We start from the raw sequence: 19,008 nt of genomic DNA on the forward strand, positions 1-19,008 counted from the left end.
AGCAGCAGGAGGCAATGGTTGTGATGCTATCAATCTATCCAATCAAGAGCCGGGAGCCCGTGGAGAGAGAGACAGCGCGTCCCCGCCGCCTGAATGAAGGGGTTCAGGTAAGTACGGGGGGGCCAGGGGGCCGGTGACTGCCAAGTGTTTTTCACCTTAATGCATAGGATGCATTAAGGTAAAAAAAACACAAGCCTTTACAACCCCTTTAATTGTGAGGTCACACATCATGAGGTGACATACCTAATGGGGGAGCCCTGAGGTGAATTAATATGAGGACTTTCGAAAATTCAGCAAGTCTTATCCTTATTTTGACTTTCACTTGATTGCACTGAAGTACTGGATCTACTTTAAGAAATAATATTGTTCACTCACTGATAATTATTATTGATCTTTGTGATTTACACATTAAGAGCGATGTGAAAATATTTATATTTTATGTTGTTTGATATCTCACAGCTATATTAGAGCAGCAATTCTTTTAGATATTATTTTGCATATTTGTATTGGGAGTGTGTTCCTTGCTGCCTGCTTTTGTATATTTTAGTTGCTTGCAAGATTTTATTTGAAGACACATGTTGATATCACATACCTGCAATTGCTCCAAAACAAAGCGTAGCTAGATCTGAATAAAATCCTCTCAAATGCTTCAGGTGCTTCAAGCGAGCTTTGTCATAGACTTCTATGGAGGCTTTGAAGCACCACTAAAGCGACATAGGGTATAATTTTTGAAGCAAAACAAAACAAACACAACGCGCGAACAGGACTGTAAGCTAACCATTTTATTTCGTGACAGGAGCTTTGATTGACATTCAGAGTGCTTTCAAAAAGCGTGTCCAGTGCCATGTTTTGAAGTGTAAGGGCTAGGTTACACTTGTTTCAAAACATGGCTTCGGACACGCTTTTTTAAAGCTCCCTGAATACCAGTCAATACACCTGTCACTAAATACAATGGTTAGCTTACAGTCCTCTTTACACCTTGCATTTGCTTTGCTTAGCTTCAAAAATTATACTCCATGTCGCTTAAGTGGTGCTTCAATGTGTCTTCAAAGCCTCCATAGAAGTCTATGACAAAATTCGCTTGAAGCACCTGAAGCTTTGGAGAGGCTTTAATTCAGCTTTAGCCTTGCTTTGTTTTGGAGGTATTGCAGGTATAAGATATCAACACACACAGGGCATCTGCCATGCTTCATTAAAGAGCAAGAAAAAAGATTACAAAATTAAAACATACGGAACTATGGTCAGAGTTTGCAGACTTCCCACCAGGTTCGCTGAATGTCTGCTGAACCAAACTTTGCCCGGTTTGCTCATCCCTATCCATGTGTACTAGCCTTAAACGTCAACTCCACTCAAAAAGGATATTTCTATTTTGGGTGAGCAGAAGTGGATTGAATCACCCATTTGATTAATATCCCTATTAGATACTCCAGTGGTAAAAACAAGATCCCCTTAATAATTTATCCCAAACCCTCCCAAACACTATAAGAAAAATGCCAAGCTTTCAAAATTGGATTCTCCAGCTATTGGTTAATTCTTGATTGTGGAAATCTATTGTGGGAGAATGACATCATTATTAAGATGCGTAACATTGGGAATTCTGGTGGGAATATTTCCACTGGGTTTCTAATGCCCCATACACACGATCGGAAATTCCGCCAGCAAAAGTCTGATGTGAGCTTTTGGTCGGAAATTTCGACCATGTGTATGCTCCATTGGACTTTTGCTGGAGGAATTTCTGCCAGCAAAAGATTGAGAGCAGGTTCTCTATTTTTCCAACTGAAAAAGTTCCTATCGGAATTTCCAATCATCTGTAGCAATTCCGACAAATTCCTACGCATGCTCGGAAACAATTCGACGCATGCTCAGAAGCATTGAACTTAATTTTCTCGACTCGTCATAGTGTTGTATACTTGACGGTCGAAAGTGCAGAGAACTTGTTGTGTGACCGTGTGTATGCAAGGCAAGCTTGAGCGGAATTCCGTCGGAAAAACCATCCAAGGTTTTTCCGACGAAAATTCCGATCGTGTGTACGGGGCATTAGAAATATAAGAAACCAGTATGCAATTCAAAGTGACCACAGCCATGTAAAACTGAAGTACCAGTTTAGCTAAAGCTTAAGAAGCTATGTTTAGGAGTAGGCACCCCATAGGCACCAGAGATCAGTTTTCGAAAGATAATATCTGTGTATCTGTAAATCACCATATCTCTCTCTCTGATAACATACTATATACGGTATATACAGGTTTTTAAGGCCTAAGATCAGTCGTATTACTGAACAATTACTTTAAGATGGCTGAAAAGACTGTGCATTTGATTCCATTGTAAGCAGTATAAAAATTGGAAGCGGAAGTACTACAGAAAATAAGTAATAAATTACAGATTTACTGGAGGTCTATTGTTACTGTTAATAATAAACAATTATTTCTTTATAATGAACCTGGAATATTTTACAAACTTTCCAGAGGCCATTAGTCAAAGGAAATAGGAAAACTAAATGTGTCATCATAAGTAATACTCTATTTTGAGGAACTTTAGACGATTTGCCTTGTTTCTCTAACCCGCTTTCTGAATAGTTTTTAATGCATATTGTTGACTGCAGTATACAGTAGTTTTAAAGCTGTACGGTCTAAAAGGTTTAAAAGAGCTAAAGCCACTTTCACACGGTATGTGTTTTGCAGATGCGCATTTCACGATTTTAATGTGCTTTTAATGTGTTTTTGGTGCATTTTCTGTGATCCAGTACACTTGTGAAACTTGGACATGTAACTCAAAAAACACACCGAAAACGCACCTCTTTTGAAAAGCACACCAAAGATGCAGTTTGTAGGTCTTTTCAAAATGCAGTGCAAATGTAGTGCAGCAATGTGAACATTTACAGGGGAAAAGTTTCACATGCTTTTGTAGTGCTGGAAATGTGTGTTTTAGCATGGCAAAAGTGCACCAGTGTGAAAGGGGCCTAAGTCTTACAACCCAAAAAGGTGTCCATCTCTATTAAATGATATGTTCATAAACTGTCTGGTGTTGGATGGATTTGGTAAAAATCTAATGTGGCTACCCACAACGGTTCAAGTAAACATGAAAGGGATGATGGGCTCCCTACCCAGCAAGATCCAATTGGCATGGGTATCCAATGGGAATTTAATATGGCAGTGGATTATGACATGGAATGATTGTTGCTCATTGGCCCAATAAGGAAGAATTTTAGTGTTTTCCCTGTGTTGACCTAGGTTTCCCTCCATGTATTTTGGTTTTCCTCCCACATTCCATAGACATGCTGGTAAATGAATTGGCTCATGCCTACACTGACCCTAGTATGTATATACTAATTGGTTATGCATATGGGTTATTACATTCTGCATGCCAGCCCAAAGCAGAGCAATTGAGGAGTGTTGAGGAAAGACCTATTGATCAATGTTATCAAAAAAATTTCCCCCAAAAAATCTATGGAAAAAGGCTTTCAAGCATATCAGACAGTGCCCAAAGAGGGCAGGTATGGCTGAACAAATATTTACATACATACATACATACATACAGTATATATATATATATATATATATATATATATATATATATATATATAGTACATACATAGTATTTTATTATTGATGTTCTTTACTAGCTCACCAAGCAAAGTGAATCATTTCCTTTCGACCTCAGCTTGGAACAAGCTTGTTCTGACTTGTGCAGATTGATTCGTTCACCCCTCGCCAGATCTTGCATGTGTGTCTGGTCAACTGCACTGAAAACAAATCCAGCACTATCCATGAAACCTCAAGAGCTAGCCATGCACACAAGGCATTTAGTCTGCAAATGTAAACACTTTCAAACAGTTTTCACAAAGGATAAATACGATAAAGGCAAACGATCAACATCCTTGCCACAGAAAATGTATATAAATGTATCACCCTCTTCTAGTTAGGCTGCTAGGTTAAATTTAGTTTTTGGCTTCACGGTAGCGAATGGAGATCTGATTGATTGCTTTGGTTTGTTCAAAGTTTCCTGAGCTGAGGGTTTGATTCCTCTCATCTGCCTCTGAAAGGCATTTTAAGAGTATAGGGCAGGGAGATTCAAATGACCAGCATCACTTACAATTCTACTTCCTCCACTCCTCTTCCCTTCTCTGTCGGGATCCCCCAAGGTTCTGTTCTTGGACCCCTTTTATTTTCAATCTACACCTCTTCCCTGGGTCAGCTTTCAATATCATTTCTATGCTGACGACACACAAATCTATCTCTCCACCCCTCAACTCACTCCATCAGTCTCCTCACGCATCACTAACTTACTAACCGACATATCTGTATGGATGTCACACCACTTCCTCAAACTCAACTTGTCCAAAACCGAGCTTATAATATTTCCTCCCCCACGTGCCTCTTCCCCTGACTTCTCTGTCAAGAGCAATGGCAAAACCATCCACCCATCCCCACATGTCAGGGTGCTAGGTGTTATCCTGAACTCTGAACTCTCCTTTCGGCCCCACATCCAATCACTTTCCAAAGCTTGCCGCCTCAACCTCCGCAACATCTCTAAACTACTTTCCTTTCTAACCAATGAAACCACAAAGCTCCTGATTCACTCCCTGGTTATCTCTCGCCTCGACTACTGCAACTCCCTCCTCATTGGCTTACCTTTAAATAGATTACCCCCCTTCAGTCCATCATGAATGCTGCTGCCAGACTCATCCACCTTACAAACCGCTCAGTGTACCTGTAAAGGAAGCTGTTATAAAAATCCTATTTTCTTTATCGTACATCACGGGACACAGAGCATCACAGTAATTACTGTATGGGATGTCCCAAAGCAATGCCATGTGAGGGGAGGGAGACACAAAAAAACAATGCCGACCGCCGTCAGACGTGAGGACCTATACTGCTGTCTGCAAAACACTGTGCCTGACCTGAATAATGACCTGATGGATCCACCTACAAATGGTCGATTTTGACGCTGCTTGCCCTCTTCTGGGGCCTTCTGGTAACACAAACAAAGTGTCCGTTTTTCGTATTTGAGCAGTTGCTTCCAGATAGAAATTAACCGCTCTTACTACATGAAGGGAGTGTAGTAAATTTTCCTCTGCAGAACACAGTTCTGGAAAAAACGAAGGTAGAGAAATATCCTGGTTCATATGAAAACTGGATACTACCTTATGTAAAAAGGACGGGCGAGGACGTAACACCACTTTATCCTTATGAACGATCAAGTATGGCTCTCTACAAGAGAAAGCTGCCAACTCAGAAACCCTTCTAGCGGAGGTTATCGCAACCAAAAACACCAATTTCCTTGTCACAAAGACCAATGGAGCATCACATATTGGTTCAAAAGGAGACTCCTGAAGGACTGACAGGACCAGGTTCAATTCCCATGGGCACAGAGGTGATTTAACCGGTGGATTTATACGCAATACTCCCTGTATAAAGGCCCAAACTAAGGAATGCGAAGCCAGAGGTTTTTGGAAAAAAACTGACCAGGCCGAGACTTGACCCTTGATAGTACTCAAGGCTAGTTTCATCTCTACTAACTATAGGAAGGCAAGAATTCTACTTATGACATACTTGCAAGGATGCCAACCCTTGTTTTTGCACCAGAAGACATAGGCCTTCCAGATCCTATAGTAAATGGCCCTAGAGGCCGGCTTCCTTGCATTAATCAGGGTAGTTACCACTGAGCCTGAAAGCCCCCGACGTCCTAGAACGAGGGCCTCAACAGCCAAACCATCAAATTTAGCGTTTGTAAGGCAGGATGGAACACTGGCCCTTGTGAAAGCAGATCCGGGTGGGACGGAAGAGTCCAAGGATCCCGTACTGCCATTCCCATGATCTCCGCATACCAAGACCTCCAGGGCCAAGCTGGAGCAACTAGGATTACTAGCTTCCATTCCCCTTTTAACCTGCGTAGAAGATGTGGAAGCATGCGAACTGGAGGAAATGCATAAATATAAAAAGTGAGAATTGATCCCAAGGAGTTACTAGGGCATCCGTTCCACAAGCGAGTGGGTCCCTTGTCCTTGACACAAAGCTGTCCAGCTTTCTGTTGAACCTAGACGCTAATAGGTCCACGTCCGGAGTACCCCACTTCTGACATATGGCCAGAAAAATGTCGGGATGCAGAGACCATTCTCCTGGAAGCAATTGCTGGCGACTCAAGAAATTTGCCTGCCAATTTTCCACTCCTGGGATAAACACCGCAGACAGGCAAGGAACATGCTCTAATGCCCAAGCCAGAATATGGCTTACTATTTTTGGGTGGCATGACTCTTGGTGCTGCCTTGATGATTGGTATAGGCTACGGCCGTGGCATTGTCCAACTGAATCCGGACAGGATAGTTCCACAATCTGCTTGTCCAGGCCCTTAGGGCCAGACGTGTTGCCCGAATTTCTAGAATGTTGATGGGCGAGGCCCTTTCGGACTCCGACCACTTCCCCGGACAGTGTTCCCTTCTAAGATTGCTCCCCAGCCCAAGAGGCTGGCATCGGTCGTCACTAGCCTCCAGGAAACCGGTATGAAGGTTTTGCCCTTCAGCAAGTTCTTGGCTAACAACCACCAATTGAGACTCTGGCGCACGCTTGGAGTAAGGCACATTGGGCAATCCAAATCCTGGCTTTTCCTGCTCCAAACAGATAGAATACTGTTTTGCAGTAGCATTGAATGGAATCGGTCATAGGGAACTGCTTCAAATGAAGCTACCATTTTCCCTAACAACCTCATGCAAAGGCGAACGAAAGGACTCTCCCTTGTCCTGACCGTTTGAGCCAGTTCTCTTATAGCACAAAATTTTGCCTGGGGTAAAAACAGTCTCTTGTGGGTTGTGTCTATAACTAGACCCAAATACTCCAGCCTTTTTACTGGCCGTAGGGATGATTTTTCTAGGTTGAGAATCCAACCTAAATGCTCCAGATATTTGACCGTGCTTGCCACATTCTGATCTAGCCCTGTTACGGACTGATCTATCAGCAGCAGGTCGTCTAGGTATGCCACTATCGTTATACCCTGGGCTCTTAATCTCGCCAAAGGTGGAGCCAGGACCTTTATAAATACCCGAGGTGCTGTGGCCAACCCACAAACTAAAAATGTTGCTTTTCTACTGCGAATCGCAGAAATTTCTGATGAGCGGGGAATATTGGAACATGGAGATAAGCATCCTTGATGTCTATTGACGCTAGGAGTTCTCCTCCCTGAAGAGTGGACACTACTGAGCGAATTGATTCCATGCGAAACGAGCGAATGTTTAGGAACTGGTTCAGCCCCTTGACATCTAAAATGGGTCGGACATCTCTATTTGGTTTTGGCACAGTAAAGAGGTTTGAATAAAACCTTAACCCCTGTTCTCCTAAGGGAGTTTCTATGATCACCCCTTGAGACAGCAGCCGGTCTAGTGCCTGGAATAAAGACCTTCTATTTATTATGTCCTTGGGAATGTTCGATCTTAGGAAGCAATACAGTGGAAACTCCCGAAACTCTAGCTTGTATCCCAGAGACACTGTGGAGATAACCCATCTGTCCTGGATTTCCTCCCACCAGGCTCCTAAAAACTGTCAAAGCCTTCTCCCCACTCGATCGAGTGGGGGCGCCCCTTCATAAGGAGGCCTTGGGACTTTGCTTTGCAGATTTCTGCCCCCAGGACTTTTTCTGGCCCTGTGTTTGGTTCTGAGGCCTTCCTCTTGGGGTTGACGGCGGAGGCCGTCGTAACTGCCTGGAGACTGTTGTCCCTGGTGACGGAGAAGCCGAACATTTGAAAGAGGGCAGCCTACTCTCTCTTTTCACTGGAAGAAGGGTACTCTTTCCACCCAAGATTTTCTGGATGTATTTATCCAAGTCATCCCCAAACAACCGTTCCCCATGAAAGGGAAAACCAGTCAGTAGCTTCTTAGAAGGCAACCCTGCTGACCAATGCTTAAGCCACAGAACCCTCTGCATGTGTACTAACAGAAGGACAAGGCGAGACGTCTGATGAATAGAATCTTTAATAGCGTCAAATGCAAAACAAAGGGCCCTAGGCAGTTCTGCCAGGTCCAGGACCTCTTCCCCTTTGACGACTTGTTTCACTTTGTCTTTAAGGGATTGACAAACGCCGATTGCTGCTACTGCAAGCTGTGCCACTGCACCGGCCATGGCAAATGAGGCTTTAAGCAATAACTCCAGCCTCTTATCCACTGGGTCTTTAAATACCTGAACATTGTCTACTGGACAAGTAAGACTTTGATTCAGAGAGGAAAACACAGCATCTACTGCTGGCACACTCCATTTCTTAGTAAATTTCTCCTCCATAGGATAGATCTGAGAGAATCTCTTAGAAGGGATAAAATGCCTATCTGGATGATCCCAGTCAGCATAAATAACCTGTTCCAGCAATGGGTGCATAGGAAAAGCGTGTGAACCTTGAGGAGGTTTAAGAGAACCCAAAGATGAGAAAGGAGCTTCAGTCGTCTCTGCTAAGGGTAATTTATTTCAGTGAGTGATTGAATTAGCAACCTTTGCAACTGTGAAGTTGAGAAAGACTCCTCTGGGACAGAGTCCTCAAATGGGGAACCATCCTCTTGCCCCCCTACAGGGCCCCCCAGGGGCACATCCGAATCCTGTACCCACTCCTGATCCGCAGATGACTGGTCCAGGACAGGGGAAGGGGACCTATTGCGCTTCCTCCCAGCCTGGGAGGAGCATGCGAACAAACTAGCTATCTTCCCCTCCAAACCAGCCAAGGCTGTAGCCAGATTATCCTTGGTGATGTATGCAGAGGCTGGAGTGTTGGAGGTAGCGTCAATGCCTGATGGATCCAATGGCTCAGCCTGGTCAGCCACTTCAGTACTGTCAGGGGAGGATGATACTGTGGAGGCATGACTAGGGTGCTCAGACCCTGACCTCTGTGCTTTTGTGCCCCTTCTCCCTGTTTTTGACCCTTTCTTTTGGGAATACATAGTCCTAAGCATACAGCAGAAGTGCCAGTAGCCAACACACAGAGCTTACATGCCCCTGGAACAGTGTCTGTGTCCCTCCGTCAGCCACCACTCTGTACACACCGCTATAGCTTTATGAGAAGCTGCCAGTCCGCGCCTGCGCCGTGAGAAACCGTGCATGCAGATCCACGTGCACGCTGGCGCTGTCGAGTCCCACCCCCCATGACGTCCTCTCTATTCATATAATATGAAGGAGGGAATGCTTGCGCCTGCACACGCGGCGATTTCACATCGGGAATCCCGGGGGGGGGGTGATGGGAGTCACTGGGGGGAGTATACTGATGGCTTGGATTCTCCCCCCCTTCTTCCCCCCTCGAGCGGCTGACGATAGGAGGATGGGAGAGCAGACTCCTCTACAGTATTGCTTGACACAATCATCCAAGAGGCAAGCATGGAATGTTTAACACTAGGTATGTCATATACACCCTCTAGTGGTTGAAAAAAAAACAGGCAAGACAACATCTACTCAATAAGAAAGACGTCCATAGGAATCTCCCAGGATCTTGTTTAACTTACCATTCTCGCCACAGGGTACTTACTGGAATACTCACAGTGACCCAATCTTCACCCATCACGACGGGTAGGCGTCATGCCAGACCTTCAAGGACGGGGTTCCCTTTGTATGTAGGGTCCACTGCCTTGAACCTGTACAGCGCCCTGCCAGAGCAAACCTGTGGTATAGCAATGTGACCAAGGTGTTGGATCCCAGGGCCCAGCTCTCTTAAGTGAAGCGTTACAGGCAAAACCTCGTTCTTCCGTACCGAGGCTCGGGTACCATCCACTTTGGCCTTTGTTTCTGGCTCTTTGAATGGATCCGAATGCGCAGTTCCTTGACCCTGACAGGACCATATAAGGAGCATTCTTAGCACAAACTTTAACCGTGACCAACAGCTTAGACACTGGCGAAAAACTAAGGTACTCCCTGTGTGTGAGGGGTTATATAGGGCAGGGGGCTTCCTGTCTTTGATTATGCCAGTGTCCATCACCTGAAGGTGGCTTATAACCCATACAGTAATTGCTGTGGTGCTCTGTGTCCCGTGATGTACGATAAAGAAAAATAATTGCAGGCTACTTACAGACTAAGCTTAAAATGACATATCTAAGATTTCAGTCTTGCAGATAACCTAATTGATAAAACAAGTAAGTCATTATAATTGCAGTTTCAGGGACCTACCTTCAGTTGTTTCACTAAGCTGTGTGGTCATCAGCATCAGTAGTCAGCCATAAGGGGCCCTGACTGGCTGGCTGGAGGTCATTATTCATTTGTCCATCCACTTGATTGTCCTCTTTCTTTGTCATAATTTTCCAGTCGTCCTTTTAAGTATTCAGTCAGACCCTTGCAAAATTGTGTCAGACACTGGTATTACAATACTACTTCATATAGGTGTACCCAATATTTTTACAGCATCTCTTCCACTAATGAGAAAACTTATCTCCACAACATAGGCGTGTGCACAGGGTGTGCCAGGTGTGCCTGGGCACACCCTAATCACCCTGTGTGACGCATATTCCCCCTGTTTAAACCCATGCTATTTCACCAAAGCCCTCTAACGGGGATCCTAAATAATTTGTGAAAAAATGTAAAAAAAAAAAAATTGTAAAAAATAATAAAAAATAAAAACTACGGACACCATCCATTGCCCTACTGACACCAATATCTGCCAAACTGAAACTATCCACTGCTCTACTGACACTGGCAGTATATACTGTATACACATATGCACACACACATATGTGTTTGAGCTTTGAGATTGCAATAGGCTGTGCACACCTATGCTCCACAGTCTGTTGATCACAAATAGTCTGCACTTAAAGCGGAACTTCACCTGGTTTTGACAGGTACCGGCTCCCACTTCCTATAGGATCACCTTCTCGTCATATCACATGCCTGACGAAGGGGTACTGCGTGACTCTTTCGTTTGTGATGTGATCATACTTTAATAAAGCAATTTGGACTCAATTTAAAGATCCGTGGTGTGCTGGCAAATATTTACACCGCAGCCTTCTGAGCGTCACATCACAGAAAGTTGAGGGACATTCATAAAGCGGAGCGCGGCTTGTGCGTGCGTAGTGGGAAGCCGGCTGTGAACCTGCAAGCAACCACAGCCGGCTTTCCAAAGTAAACATGCTGGTGCCTGGACCCAAAGCCCGCCAGTACCCCGGAACAGGTAAGTGTCCTTTTGTTAAACAGTATTTATAGCTGCTGACTTTTAATTTTAGTTTCTAATGTTAAGAACTGATCTAAAGTGGTTGTAAAGGCATTCTATGCATGAAGGTAAAAACAATCTGTGTGCAGCAGCCCCCCAGCCCCCCTTAATACTTACCTAAGCCCCCTTTCGATCCAGAAATGTCCACGGGAGCTTTGCCTCTTCGCACACTCTCACTCCTAATTTGTCTTTTGGCAGCATCGGGAGCCATTGGCTCCCGCTGCTGTCAATCAAAGCCGGTGAACCAATTAGGAGATGGAGGGGGCAGGGCTGAGCTGCAGCTCTGTGTGTGAATTGACACACAGAGCCGCGGGTCAGGAGCATGCCTGCTTGGGTGCCCCCACAGCAAGCTGCTTGCTGTGGGGGCACCAGGCAGGAGGGAGGAGCGCAGGGGTGGGACCTGTGAAGAGGTGGATCTGGGCTGCTCTGTGTAAAGCAACAGAGCAGGTAAGTATAACATATTTGGGGTTTTTTTGTTGTTAAAGAGGTTGTATACCCACAAATGAAAAAAAAAACCTGTAAGGCAAAGGCATAATGAGCTAGTATGCACCGCTTACTAGCTCATTATGAAATACTTAACTTAGAATGAAGTGTCGGCATTGCATCCCGGTCACCGCCGAGGGAGCTGACATTTTCCTCCGGGTTTTCTTCCGGGTTCGCAGCTCCGGCGCTGTGAGTGGCCATGTAGGTTTAGGAGATATTCATTTTACCTACAGGTAAGCCTTATTATAGGCTTACCTGTAGGTAAAAATGGGGTATACAACCACTTTAAACAAGGCTTTAATATAACTTTAAGGTAGAACTAATGGCAAAATGTATTTTTTCATTTTGGATAGACTAAGGAAAGGTTATAATCCCTGTCAGTCTTTTTTTTTTTTTTTTTGCCATCTGGGTCTCATTGGGGAGATTTGCCTTTCGCTTCCTGTCCCAATGCCCCAACAGGAAGTTAGAGGAAATCCCTTTAAAGTGAGGGAATTCCTGCTTGTCACCGGGGCCACCAAAACTAGTGTCCCCTTTGGAAGGTTTCCCATATGTTGCTGTTCTTCGGAAAACCCAAAATTAATGAGTTTTTTCATTTTCACTTTCAGTAATAATGGTAAACAGGACAATTAGAGAGGGTGAATTTCCCTAGCGTGGAAACAGACAACAATAAAGACTTGACAGGTGTTCTAATCCCTCTCCACTCTTTCCAAAATAAAATTTAAAAAACATTTGCCCTTAGTTATACTTTAAGCCTAAAGCATAGGATTGTCATGGGTATTCTTTAGGTTAAATAAAGACAAATAGAATACATAGGTTAGGCTATGCTTTTAAGTTTTTTTTAGAACACAGGACAGCTAATATTAAGCTTTGCTGCATTGTCATTATGACATGGGTTCATGAAAGTGCTTTTTATCACAGCATAAAAGAGATCTGGGATTTGTAATTTAATAGTGCCGTATTTCTTGGTTATGTAAAGTAAATGGTAAAAAACAATATAATGCATTGTTGCGTAACAACATATATGCAGTTATTGAGGCTTAAATAACTGACAAGACTGGCTAATACAGGAAATAGCTATACATCATCTGTCATAAGGGAGATTACCCTTATTCTATGGGCAACATGAGGTTTCACCTTCAGACTTATTTTCTATTCAGACCTTTATGCAAAGCATCATGAGGTTAATCCTTCATTGTTCATCTGGATTTTTCATGGTCCATTAAACACCAATTTCATTGATAGAGATGGCTGTTGTGTCCACCTCTTGTGTACATGTTTTATTTGAACTAACCTCCCAATAGACACAATTACATGTGCTGCTTAATACATTATGTGATCTCAAAATAGTTCTGTTTTTGCTTAGTTGAGCGAGTGAGTCTATTACTGTTATCCCTTCAAGAAGATGGATGTTAAAGACCTCAACAGTTCTTCTATCAAAGATGCGATTTTAATACGGCTGGCGAGAAATGTGACGTTGCCCTTGGAGGACGCGATATGGTTCAAAGATACTCTAGACCAGGGTCTCCAAGCTTCCTTAAGAAAGGGCCAGTTTAATGCTTTTCAGACTTTAGGGGGGCCGGACTGTGGTCATTGAGAGTAGAAAATGCCCCAGCATCCACGGGAGTCCACAATGTCTCAGGGTTGGTGGTCAGTGGGGTTATAAGCATGTTGTCAAGAGGAGGAGGAATAGTGCCCCATCATTGATGTTTGTGGCAGGAACAGTGAACTATCCTTGTTTTCAGTGAGAGGATTGACTCCCCATTATTGGTGTCAGAGGGAGGAATAATGCCCCACTGTTGGTGTCAGTGAGAGGAATGATGCCCCATTATTCGTGTCAGTGGGAGGAATAATGCCCCACGATTGTTGTCAGTGACAGAAATGGTGTCTGATCGTTGGTGTCAATAGAAGGAATAGTGTCTCAAGGACTGGACAAAGGCAAGCAAAGGGCCACATCCGGCCCTCGTCCGCAGTTTGGAGACCACTGCTCTAGACAGATCTTAATTAAAAAAAATTTCTGTGATGACCGTTGCCACATACAAACTGATCTGGGTAAATCCAAGATTTTTGCTCTGCTGCAAAATGTCAAGTTTACATCAGCTTTCATGGAGGAAGCCTCAGTTGACATCTTTAAGCATCTGGCAAGGGTGACGTAAAGGTCTGCAGCAAGCAAGAGAGCCCTCTGGTTAAAACCATGGCTAGCGGATCGAGCCTTTAAGCATGGCAGGTGTAAAATACCCTACAAGGGTCACTCTTTAATTGGCAATAAACCGGAGATGACGACTTACTGATATTTTACTTTCCTGATGAGCTCTATTGCAGCATAGTATCCTGCCCTGTAGAATTCAGCTAGTGTGTCTGGGGATGGGTACAAATGTATAGATAAATGGTCCTATGGGGTAGGGGGGAGGAGTCTAACCATGAGTATGCTGCCACGGCGCTCACCAGGTAAGGAAGTCTATGGAAAGTATGAAAAAATGTTTCGGTTTTGTTGTGTATTAAAAATTCTCTGTAAACCCTTACTATTAAAGTGGTTCCAAAGGCAGAAGAGTTTTTACTTTAATGCATTCTATGCATTAAGGTAAAAAAACTTTCTGGGTCCAGTCCAGCCCCCCTAATACCTACCCGAGCCCCATTTTGAACCAACGATGTGCATGAGAGCAGCAGCTCTCCCGGTTCTCTCTCTCCTCATTGGCTTACATAACCAGTGAGACAATAAGATGTAAGCAGGGGCCCAAGCCATGCTCTGTGTGTGAATGGACAATGTCCACTCACAGGAATTTGGCTCGGAATTGAGCCTGCTCGAGTGCCCCCATAGCAAGAAGCTTAGTATTGGGGGCACTCGGCAGGGGGGAGGAGTCAGGACTGCTGGCGGGGGACCCAAAAAGAAGAGGATCGGGGCTTCTCTTTGCAAAACAATTGCACAGAGCGGGTAAGTATAACATGTTTGTTACTTTAAAAAAAATAAAAATAAATACAACCTTTAGAATCACAGAAACCTTCTTTAGAAATGAATTAATAACAATTATATGAATAAAAAAGATACACTCAAAAAAAAATTGATATCAGAAGCCCCCATCACATCTGAAGTTCCTCCTTGACATCAAATCCTCCCCATCATATCAGAGCCCCCCCTCTTCACATCAGAGCCTCCCTTTACATAAGAAGCCTCCCCATAACGTTAGAGCCTCCTTTAACATCAGAGTTCCCTTTTCACATGAGAAATCCCCCCTTTACATCAGAAGTCTCCCTATCCCCTCCTTTACAACAGAGTTTTTCGTTTACATCAGAACTCTCCCCATTCACATCAAAAGCCGCTCCAAAAAGCGGTGCAAAAGCGCTGCTTAAACAGCGGTAAAGGGCCGCTAAAATGAGCTGCGCTTTTCCGCGAAAGAGATTGCGGCCTCAGTGTAAAAGAGGTCTTAGTGAATGTGGTGGAAAATCACTTTTCAAAGAATACCTTATCACGTGCAAGGAAAATAAAGAGAAAGCAAAACAAAAAAGGGTCTGTTTGCTTGCACACAAGTCTTAGTAGAGCGTTACCACTGGATCATCATATACTTCCTTCTGTTGCAACATAATGTCAATTTAAAAAAAAAACAATAAAATAATATTCAAATTTTACAATTAAAATGTTACCAGAAGCAGAGAATGGGCTATATAACAAGAATGGGGCTATGAAAATGTAGGTCAGTTAAATGGGAGGAGAAACTGTCCAGAGCTGGTGAGGGCAAGGCAGATGGCATATTTTGTGTACAACACGTACAACGAGCCGAGAGAAATGAAGTTCTATAGCCAGTGTGGCTCTTCTGCTTGATTCCGAGCATGTGTGGAATTTTGTGCGTCCGAATTGTGTACACACGTTCGGAATTTCCAACAACGGATTTTGTTGTCGGAAAATTTGAGATCCAGATCTCAAATTTTGTGTGTGACGGAAATTCCGATGAAAAATTTCTGATGGAGCCTACACACGGTCGGTATTTCCGACAAGCTCCCATCGAACATTTTCCGTCGGAAAATCCGACCGTGTGTACAGGGCATTAGAGGAATATTGTTCCTCTGCGGCCTCCGTAAGTGTCATGAGGCGAGCTTTGGTCCAATTGGACACAGCCCTGACGGCCATCCTTAGTATTAGCAGTGCTAATAAAAAGCAGACTCCTGCTGGGGTTGGTGCGTATCTTGCGAGTGGCTAGAGTAGGGAAAGGAGCCATGCTGATGAGGGGACAGAGAGTTAGCCCTAGGGAAACGTTCCTGCTTGAGGAGGGATTAAGGACCAATGCTTCCTTCATCATCCTCTGATCTTCAGTGGTGTGTATTGGGACTTTCACCACTACCCTGCCTGTCAGCCACCCCTCTGTAGGTTCCGCCCTGGTAACCTAACTTATACCTAAGTACTTCCATGCTGCTGGACTCTGTCAAGGTATCACCAACCTCTCTAAAAGCAGAAATACTTGCTTCTCAACTGTGTTGCCAGTGTCACTGTGTTTGTGGATACCATATTGTTTGGAACTGTTACCTCAAGTGTGTGCTGCAGTTGCCATTATACTAGTGTTAGTGATATGCAGATCACTGTTGTCCTGTTGACTGTTCATCTACAACCCTACAATAGAAGAATCATTGAATCATTCAGGACTCTGTGGGGATATTTACTAAAGCTGGCGCACTCAGAATCTGGTGCAGCTGTGCATGGGAGCCAATAAGTTTCTAACCTCAGCTTGTTCAATTAAGCTATGACAATAAAACCTGGAAGCTGATTAGTTTCTGTGCAGAGCTGCACCAGATTTTGCACTCTCAAGTATTAGTAAATCCCTGTCAGGGCTGGGCTCAGCCCTTCCTTCTCTGAGCTGGCCGCTCAGCTGTCGGCTAATTTCCAGCTCCTATCTCTCCACAGTGACTCACCTGTTGATGATATCCCACTTGTCAGTCCTGCCTAGTTAAGCCGTCCAGTCCAGATGATCTCTGCCTTCGCCTTGGTCACATCTCTAGAGACGCTCTTCCTGTTAAAGACTTGCTTGGCTGACATTCCTTCTGGCTCCAGATCCTGCTTGCTCTTCTACTACGCTGTTCTCTGGCTCCCTGACGTTTTGGTTTGTCTGACTATCCTTTCCGGTTCCTCTGGCTATGTTTTGACTACATTTACTCTGCTTACCCTTTTATTATTATTATTGTGATTTAACTGTACTTCTGTCTCAGTCATGGTTTCTGACAGTAGGCGAAGACCATGAATTCAAAAGATGCAGTCAGTCCACTTGTTGGTAATATTTTTTCCAGATTGGATGAGCAGGATCACCGCATGGATCAGTTTGCCATGGCGTTACAAACGCTCCTGAGTCGCACGGTTTACCTGGAATCTCCCACTGTGGCTGCTCCGGTACAACCTGCTGTTGCAACCCTGCTGCTGCTCCAGTCTGTGTGCAGGCACCCGCCTCAAGTATTACCTCTATAAGTAGTATGTCTGGTTCCGCTCCGCTTCTCCAGCGATTTGGGGGTGATCCAGTTCAATGCAGAGGGTTTCTCAACCAGGTTGAGATATACTTTGAGATACTGCCCCAGGTGTTTCCCACAGATAGAAGCAAAGTAGGTTTCGTGATATTTTTGCTTTCTGAGAGAGCCTTGGCCTGGGCAAACCCTCTATGGGAGACGCTAAAAACCTGTTGTCTTGAGTTACCCTGAGTTTGTGACTTCTTTTAAAAGGGTATTTGAGGTTCCTGGATGCTCCACTTCTGCTGCCAAGTGCTTCATGTCCATCAAACAGAGTACGAGAACTGTTGCCGATTACGCCATTGAATTCCGTACTCTGACAGCAGAGGTTGCGTGGAACAATGAGGCCCTCGTGGCTGCTTTTTCTCATGGTCTCCCGGATAGCAGTCCAAGATATACCCACTGAGCTGGAGAAGTTCATCACGTTTGCCATCCTCATTGACTCCAGACTCAGAGAAAAACTCTCTTTTAAGGAGCGCTTGCAGAAGCCTCCTGTACATTTGTCTCCGAGCTTTGCAGTCCCACCCTTGCCTCCCTCACCTCCCATGCCTCCTAGTACCGTGTCGGTCAGTGAAGATGAACCCATGCACTTGGGCTTCATGCGTCTCATGCATCATGCAGATGAGAGAACCCTTAGGAGGAGGGAGAGATTGTGCCTTTATTGTGGCCAGGCAGGTCACTTTTTGAAGTCTTGTCCTACCCGTCCAGGGAACGCCCGAACCTTGAGGTCCTGTCACGGATAAGCCCCTGGTTTCGGTTGCTCTTTCTTGGGCTGACTCGTCCATCTATATACAGGCACTAATCGACTCTGGGGCTGCAGGCCTGTTCATTGATGCTGCCTTTGTATCGAAGCACTCGATTCCGCTGCAGCTGCGTGACACTCCACTTGCCATTGAGGCTCTTGACGGGAGACCTCTACAGCCTGCCCCTGTGACTCATGAGACTTTTCCGTTGTCCATGGCCGTAGGGGCTCTTCACCATGAGATAATCCAATTCCAAGTTATTTCCTCACCTAAGTTTCCGCTGATTATTGGTTATCCTTGGTTACAGAGGCACAACCCCTCTTTTGATTGGCTCTGTGCTGAGGTTCTCTCCTGGTCGCTACAATTCAGTAAGACATGCTTCCAGAAGGTAGCCAAGGTCCTGTGCACCTCTTCATTCTCCTCCCTGCCGGAAGAGTACCGCGATGTTAGCAATGTCTTTGACAAAAGTCAAGCCAGTAGTTTGCCTCCACACCGGTCGTATGATTGCGCAATTGACCTTCAACCTGGTGCCATACCCCCTCATGGCTGGGTTTACCCTTTGTCGGTCTTGGAGGATAAGGCCATGGATGAGTATGTTGCAGACGCACTTTCTCGAGATTTCATCCGCAAATCTTCGTCTCCTGCTGGTGCTGGTTTCTTCTTTGTGAAAAAGAAGAGTGGTGAACTGAGACCTTGTATTGATTATAGGGGTCTCAATTGTTTCATGATTAAGAATGCCTATCCGATTCCATTGATTACAGAGTTATTTGACTGCCTTTAACTGTACTTCTGTCTCAGTCTGATTCATGGTTTCTGACAAGCCCTCCTGTGTGTCATTCCTCCTCTTTGGGTACCCATTTCCTGGACCCACCCAATCCCTGGCCCCACCCACATGTGCTAGTTCATATATCCTGTTCATTACTGAGCTGAAAAAGTGCATGGGGAAGCATCGCTGATTGAGCACCATGCCTCCCTATAACCATATGTAGTGCTGGTAGATTTTTATTCTACCGCTGATAGGTAAATCTAGTGGGTCACTTGTTAGAGGAAGTCAGATTTGCCTCTGTTCCAGCTTGGCTGAGTTGCATGTGGTTCCACACTGTGCCGGTGGGTGTCGTAGTCACCATGGGCCAGTGTTGGAAAAGCAAC

The sequence above is a fragment of the Aquarana catesbeiana genome, linkage group LG03 (genome assembly GCF_042186555.1).
Source record: "Aquarana catesbeiana isolate 2022-GZ linkage group LG03, ASM4218655v1, whole genome shotgun sequence".
NCBI lineage: Eukaryota > Metazoa > Chordata > Amphibia > Anura > Ranidae > Aquarana > Aquarana catesbeiana.